Here is an 8088-nt window from a genome sequence, read left to right on the forward strand (position 1 = left end):
GCTCAGGCTGGTCTCGAACTCCTGAGCTCAAACAATCCGCCCGCCTTGGCCTCCCAGAGAGCTAGGATTACAGGCGTGAGCCACCGCGCCTGGCCCCTGTTTTACATTTGTGGAAACTGAGGCTTAACAAGGTTAAAGTCACCTGCTCATAGCATGTGGTAGAACAGGAATTTGAACTCAGGACTGCAGAAAATAAGTAACCAGGTTACGACGGAGTTAGAGGAGAGTCTGACTACAGGTGATGTATTGGTTTCCTGTGGCTGCCGTAACAGACTACCGCCAACGGAGGAGCTGGAAACAGCAGATATCTAGTCTCTGTTCTAGAGTATAGAAGCTTGGAGTCATGGTGTTGCCAGGGTCTCCTTCCTTTGGTGGCTCTAGGGGTGAATCCTTCCTTGCCTCTTCTGGGTTCTGTCTGTGTCACTCCTCATCTGGCCTTCTCTTCCCCTGTTTTTTTATTTTGAGACAGGGTCTCGCTCTGTCACCCAAGCTAGAGTGCAGTGGCTTCATCATACCTCACTGCAGCCTCCAACTCCTGGGCTCAAGCGATCCCCCTGCCTCAGCCTCCCGAGTAGCTGGACTATAGGCGCGCAGCCCTACTCACAGCTGATTTTTCTATTTCTTGTAGAGATGGGGTCTCACTCTTGCTCAGCTGGTCTCGAACTCCTGGCCTCAAGCCATTCTCCCGCCTCAGCCTCCCAGAGTGCTGGGATTTACAGGCATGAGCCACCGCGCCCGGCCTGTGTCTGTCTTAAATGTCCCTCTGCCTTTCTCTTAGAAGGACGCCTGTCATTGGGTTTCGGACCCACCCTAAATCCAGGATGGTCTCATCTCGAGATCCTTAACTTGATTACATCTGCAAAGACCCTATTTTCAAATAAGATATCACATTCACAGGTGCCGGGGTTAGGACGGTTAGGACGGGGACATGTCTTTTAGGAGTAGGTCACTATCAATGTGTTACAGGTGCAGTGGCAGGCAGGGTTTGGCAATCAGCTGACCCCTCTCCCCATGGACTGGGAAAGGGGAGGGTTGGCTTGAGCAGGGAGAGAAGAGAGAGGCACAGAGACGACAGGAAGGGACAGAGAGGGCTGCCATGCTTCACTCCCTGCTGCAAACCCTCACTACAAAGGAGGAAGCAGCCCGGGGAAGCTCCACAGGTCCGAGCTCAGGACAAACAGCTGTGCCTGACTCCGTGGCCCTCAGGGCGCTCACTGCCAGCCCCTCGGCCCCTCTGGTCTGGGCGCCCTGGCACGAGGAAGCCCCACCGAGCCAGACTCCAGGACCAAGGCAGCCAGCCGCCGCCCAGGCCCTGCTTTAGGTTCTGCAAATGCCACTGCTGCCCCGCACACATGACCACGCTGAGCCCTTAGCCCTGCACGGGCTGGAGTTTTCCATGCGCCGCCTCCTCCTCCTGGGCTGCCCTTGTTCTGCCGAATGCCTGGAATTCCACAGGAATTCCCACAGAGGCCCTTAGCGAAGGAAACAAAGGCCAGCGCTGGGGGCGGGGCGGGAGGGCTGAGCAGGCCACTCACTCCTTTGCTCTCCTGGGGCCCGGCAGCCTGCACTCACGGCCCCTCTTGCGGCCCCGGCTGCGGGGCCTGGGGAAGGAGGCCTCTGCTGCCCCCTCGCTCCTGCACATAGTAAGTGCAGCCCGACACACACGTGCACACAGGAACCAGAGACGTGCCTGGCACACACGCACATATCATCCTGGGATGCAGTTCCCAGAGGCGCACCCATCCGCGTGGCCCGGGGGCGGCCCAGGGCCACCTACGCAGAGAACTGGAACAGCCTCACAGTTGCCTTGGAGCAAGGAGCCTGGGTTCAAATCCCCGCTCGGCAACCTCAGGCAAGTTACTCAACCTCTCTGTGCCTCAGCTGCCTCATCTGCAAATCGAGATAATAACAGTACCCACCTGAAAGGGCTGTCCTGAGGGTTAACTGGGTTGGTGCACAGGAAGTGGCATACGTGCATTCGCTGATTAGCGCCATAAACACACCGGCATGTGTAAGGTCACATACCAATACACAGAGACACGTGTAGAGGGACACGCAGAACCCCATAACTCACATGCAAACAGACACACAGTCGTGGACACACATGTGCAGAGACACGCAGGCACGTACCCATGCACACAGATAGACAAATGCACGTTCAAAATGCACACCCCACGGGCAGGCGTGCACACGCAGAGATGTGCACAAACGCTTGCACAGACATGCACACGCACGCACGCAGACACCAGTCAACGCAGGGGTGACGTCCGCCGCACGCCGCCCTCCAGCCACAGCCAGCCCCTGTGCTGGTTCACGCTCTTTTCTGTGCTGCCCCTCCCCCTCCTCCACCCAAGCCTGCCGCTCAGCTGTGTCCAGGACACGCCTGGGAGCGGTCATGAGGACCAGAGGCCTCCTGTGTCCTTAGAGAGGCACCTGCGGCGTGTCGCAGCTCTCGATTGCAACACAAGGGCTCACACGCGGGCCGGTTTCTGTCTACCTGACCACAGGTACCCCAGAGCGCCCACTTCAAGGAGGAAATGAGGCCCCGAGGCCCCAGCAGCCTCTGGCCCCGTGTCTGCATCTCTCCCTCTGGCCGAGGGGAAGGAAAACACAAACCCAAACTGCAGCAACTCCCTCCTGTCTCCCCTCCTCTGGGTCAGCGTCCCCAGAAGGACCCCTTTTGTCATCAGCGCCCCACCCTGGACCCTTCCAACAAAGGGCATTTCTGATCCACAGCCTCAGCCACCTGTGACTCCAAGGCCTGTGTCTCGGGCGGCAGAGTCCCACCCACAGCATGGCAACACAGGGCCAGGCTCGGGTCTGGGCAGCTCGGGTCTGGGTTAGTTTTCCTCCCTGAGCTTCAGACACATCTGTAAAAGGGGGTCAGAAGAGGGGCCATCTCTGTCAGGCACTGGGCATTGTTTGGGGCTGCCCAGGCTTGGAGAAATCTCCCCGATCACAAGCCTTGTGTTTCTCCAGCCTCCTCGGAGCCAGGGTGGGGCAATCAGGCGCACCTGGCCATGACAGACGGGCACTAGTGCCACAAAGGAGGGCGGGGGTTGGTTCCACTGCAGGTGGCAGGAACGCCCACATCCTGGGCCAGGGCTGCAGCGTGGGGATGGAACCCGGCTGAACGTTCCGGCAGGGATCTGCTGCTCACGTTCTCACCCCCTTCAGCACAGCGGGGCTGAGCTCCTCAGTGTTCCTCCTCAAGTTCCTTTTCTGCCTACGTCAGCTGCGTCTGTTTCTGCTGTTGGCAACCGAGGACCAGGGCCTCCTGCGGCCTCGTAAAGCTGCTGTAAGAACGGAATAAAACACTCCAGGAAAGACTCAGCCTGGTGCCTGCCTGTGAGGGGCGCACAGAGTACGTGGGCAAACCTGCGATCAACAGTGGGATGAGCCCAAACCCATCACCAGCCGGCCAGGAGGCTGAGCATAGCACGCCACCTCTCTGGGCCTCAGTTTTCTCTGCTGTAAGATGGGAATATTAATAGTCCACCTCCTATGGGTTTGTTGCGAAGATCCAATGAAATAGTGCACGTAGTGAGCACTCAGTATTTCCCATTGATATTTGCCTTAACACAGTAACAGCATGATTTATTGCGGTTTCATGAAATAAGAACTGAATAGGGGTCCTCAAATTCAGAGGATCCATGAATTTGTATGGAAAAAAAATACATCTTCATTTTCACTAACCTGCAACTGACATTTAGCATTTAACGTCAATTCCTAACGTAGCAATACACATGATGGTATTAGCAGAAGTCCAATGGGAAGCACAGGCATTTTTATATCCCACAGCCGCACTGCAGGAGCACATAGCTGGCTTCCTTTGTAACCTGTCTTCTGTTTTTTTGCATTGAAAAAATTTACTCTGGACAGTCAATTCTAGTTATTTAAATGCATGACTCAGCGTTCAAGAGAATGGGTACTGACGTCAGCAACTTACTTCCAAATGCATCAAAAAAGTAAGATGTATAGAGTAATGGATGGGTGGGTGGGTCGGTGGGTAGGTGGGTGGGTGGATGTATGGATGGTGGGTGGGTAGGTGGGTAGATGGATGGATGGCTGGGTGGATGTATGGATGGGTGAATGTATGGATGGGTAGGTGGGTAGATGGGTGGGTGGATGGATGGATGAGTGAGTGGATGGATGGACGTATGGACAGGTGGGTGGGTAGATGGCTGGGTGGATGCATGGATGGGGTAAGTGATAATGCAAATATTTTCTAGAGGAAATACCCAGTCATAAATCAACGGATGTAAAATCCAGATACATCTTAGCAAACATTATTTTGAAAAGATTCCGGGGGCTTCGCCAGGCTGCCCAAGGGGTCCACAGGAGTTGGGGTGTCCCGAGCTGGGTCCCCTGCCCTCCGTGTCCTCCTGACCTTTGAAACTGTCATGTGCTTCTCGATGGGGTTTCCCTGTTTTCCGATGGTCACAATGCAAACATGAGGCACCACATGGCAGCCTCCTGACCACCCCGCGTGGGCGGTGGCCCCAGCCCTGGCCAGGGCAGGCACAAGGTTTGGGTTCGGTTTCAGAATAAGGGGACCTTGGAAGGAATTTGGCCGAAGTGACGGCCTCACCCTCTTCCTGGCAGAGCCTAGTGTGGATCCACGTCAGGGCCTGTGCGCCCCAGATAGCTACCCCAAAGGCAGCCGGGCAGTAAGGGGACCTGGGCCACGGCCAGGCTGGGCCAGTTCTCACCAGCATCAGCACCCCAGTGGGAGGCATGGCCTGGCACGGGGCCCTCTGCCACCCACTCTCCATGCCTCGGCCTGTTATTCCTTCTGGACATATTTTGAGCATGTTCCAGGTGCTGGCACTGAACAAACATTATCTCATCGAATCCCCACACGCCCTCAAGGGAGGAGCTACCATCACACTGCCCCACGCCACCGACAAAGAAAATGAAGCACAGACAGGTTAAGGGATTGGCCCAAAGTCACACAGCTCCGGGCCTGAATTCTGGATGGCCACTCCATGCCACCTCTTTGAGGAAGGGCCAGAAACCCAGGTGGGGTGAAAGGACCCTGCTCCACCTGTGAACAAACTCCTGCCCGGGAGGGTGCTGTGCCATTCATTCCCGCCTACCCCAGGAGCTGCCCCTCCCGTGTTCCTCACACCCTGCAGGGCATCCCCACCCTCAGCCGCCCAGCCAGACACCCCCGAGCCTGACAACCTCTCCCCTGCATACCAACTCAGCAACCTGCAGCAAGTCACTTGACCTCTCTGTGCCTCAGTTTCCCCATCTGTAAAATGCAGATAATGACAGGCCTAGCCCATAGAGTCCGCATGAGGTTAAAGTGGGTTTTTTATTAATGTATACACACACACTTCCATATGCATATATATTAATAAAGACCAGGGCTTCCTACAGTACCTGGCACAGAGTAAGTGTTTGACGCTATTTAACTATTATGACCACCATCTGCATCCAGAGCTGAGCACAGAGGACAGGACACCAGAGAGCCCACAGCAAGTGTCTGGGAGGCCACTGATGGTTCCATGGGCAGATCTAGTGCTGTCTCTCTCCAGCCAACGGTCCTGCGCTGGCCCCCCATGCCTGAGGAGGAAGCGCAAACTCCTCAAGCTGTCCTAGGAGGCTGAGCCGATCTCCCCAACCCTGCCTGCTGCCCACTGAGCTCCCTCACTCTACTGTGAGCTCTGACACCTTAAGCCCCCAACCTGCCCCAGGACCTTTGCACACGCTGTTCCCCTGCCCAGAATATTCTTCCTCTAACGCCCTGCACACCGACACCTTCTCTCATTTCAGGCCTCAGCCCACACATCATCTGCTCACGGAGGCCTCCTGCACCCCTGCCCCATCTGGATCAGGTCCTAGCATGTGGTTCTCTTCCCTCGTGGCACACACAACAACTTGTCGATTTAGATTTGCTTGTTTGTTGACTGTCCTCCCACTAGAATGTCCACTCTGCAACGGCCAGGACCTCATCGGGTGCTCGTGGCTGGATCCCCAGGGCTTAGCACGGCACCCGGCACTTAGCAGGTGCTCAGCAAATGTCTGGCGTGATCGAATGCACGATTCAGTGAACGAACAAATGAACGAAGGGGTCTCGTCCCAGTGCTCATTTTGCAGCCTGGGAAACCAAAGCTCGGAGATGAGGCGGCTTTGCCAAGGTCACACAGATGGTGGGTGGCAGAGCTAGAGCCACCTACACGACTGAGGTGATGAGATATTTTCTAAGCACAAAGGAAAACCCGTGACTCAGAGCTCGGGAAGGCTCTCTCTCTGATTAGCCACAGGGCGGCCGGAGGCTCCACAAACCGCTGCCCCTTCATCGTGGCCACAGTCACCCTCTGCAGGGCTGGAGGTCTTTTCACTCAGTGCTGGGGTGGGGGCGACCACTGTCCTTCTGCCAGGTCACAAGGACACCCGTCAAGACGGGGAATCTGATCCTAATTGCTGAGTCACAGCAAGGGACAGAACGGCCTTGCCTGTAACTATGACGTCGATTCCAAACTCAGCCCCAGCTTGGTTTCTCCCGAGTTCAAGCGAGCCCCAGTGTCCGCACGGCGCAGCTGTAGCCAAGGCTGCTCATCGACAAGACGCTGCCGGGGAGGAAGGAAGCAAACCCGTGGACAGGAGAGCCGGCTTGCGTTGGGTGGCCAGGAGGGGAGGGAACAAAGTCATAACACGTAGGCCCACTGGGCGGGTGCTGTGCCAGGTCCCACTTAATCCTCGCCCGCATGCCTGTGGGATGGGCAGAACTGTTCTCTTCACTTCACAGATGAAGAAACAGGGCTCAGAAAGGTTGAGGGCTTTGCCCAGGGGCACACAGCCAGCCAGAAGTCTTGCTGGGCTGGAACTCCAGAGCCTGTGTACGTGGTCACAGCATTCCAGCTGATTGTGAAACCGCCCTCTGACACAGGCTGAGCGCTTACGTGTCCCTGCCTTTGATCTTGCACAACCTATGAGCGACGTGCAGTTGTTAGCCCCATTTTACAGATGAGGAAACTCATTTGTGAGGCTTGGTTAAGGGAGGCCACTTGCCCAGAGTCCACAGCCGGGAGCTGGCAGAGGTGGGATTCGAACCCAGGGCATCTCCAGCCCCACGCGTGCATTTCCCTCCGCGCCCGGCGGCCCCTTGTCATCTCAGACCCATGTCCAGACTCTTGGCTTCTGCCCAGTGGGGCAGGTGAGGCCACCCACACCGCCCTCGTTGCGTCCCCAGCCTCGGGGAGTCCCCACCCCTCGCCCGCCCAGCTGTCTCCTTCCTGCTCCAGGGCCCCTTCCATCCGTTAAGCCCCAGCAAGAGTGCCCTGCATCTGCACACACTGGGGCAGGAACAGGACAGAGGGACATTCCCTGGTGACACTCATGGCTGGGGGGATCTTTGGGGTGACTTACCCCGGGGCATACACAGAGGGGTGGAAGTGGTCCCAGTCCAGGGCCCCATCACGGCTCCTGAGAGCAGTGGCGGCTGGGGGCCCTCAGGTCATTCCTCTGTCCTCCTGGTGATGATGACCCCTCAACCTCATTTCTCAGCGACCCCCCCCCCGCCTCTCTCTGCATCTCCCCCACGGTTCCAGCTCAGGCCTCCGGTCACCGCGCCGCCTCCACATGTCCCTCCCGGCCCAGAGCTGCCTTCCCAGGCCTCTGGCGCCATGTCACTGGCCTCTGAATTAAAGCCCCTCTGCCGGCCGTCCAGTTCCCTGCCTGAGCCTTGTCCAGGGAGCAAACAGAGCTGGAACGAGGGAGCTGAGGGCCGGGCAGAAGGACAGACGGCCTGGGCGCAGATGGGCACGCACCGAGGACCCAGACAAGCAGGAGAAAGCGGCCACGTACGTGTGTGACGCGCCGGTGCCTGCTAAAGGAATTCGCATACTTACAGGGCACAGAAATGAAGGAAACCCGCCCTGACTCCTCGCAGGCCCAGCGCGGCCCTCTGGAGTTCAAGGGTGAGATTTTCAAAAAATACTCGAAAACAGCCTGGCCCAACCCAGAGCCCCGGGATGTCAGACGTAACTCACAGACCACACCGTTCACCCATCCCAAGGGCTCAGCGGGTTTTAGTATATTCTCGGATGGGGCAACCATCCCCGCAGTGGATGTTAGGGC

This window comes from Propithecus coquereli, unplaced genomic scaffold, assembly GCF_000956105.1.
Source record: "Propithecus coquereli isolate 6110/MARCELLA unplaced genomic scaffold, Pcoq_1.0 Scaffold27, whole genome shotgun sequence".
Lineage (NCBI taxonomy): Eukaryota > Metazoa > Chordata > Mammalia > Primates > Indriidae > Propithecus > Propithecus coquereli.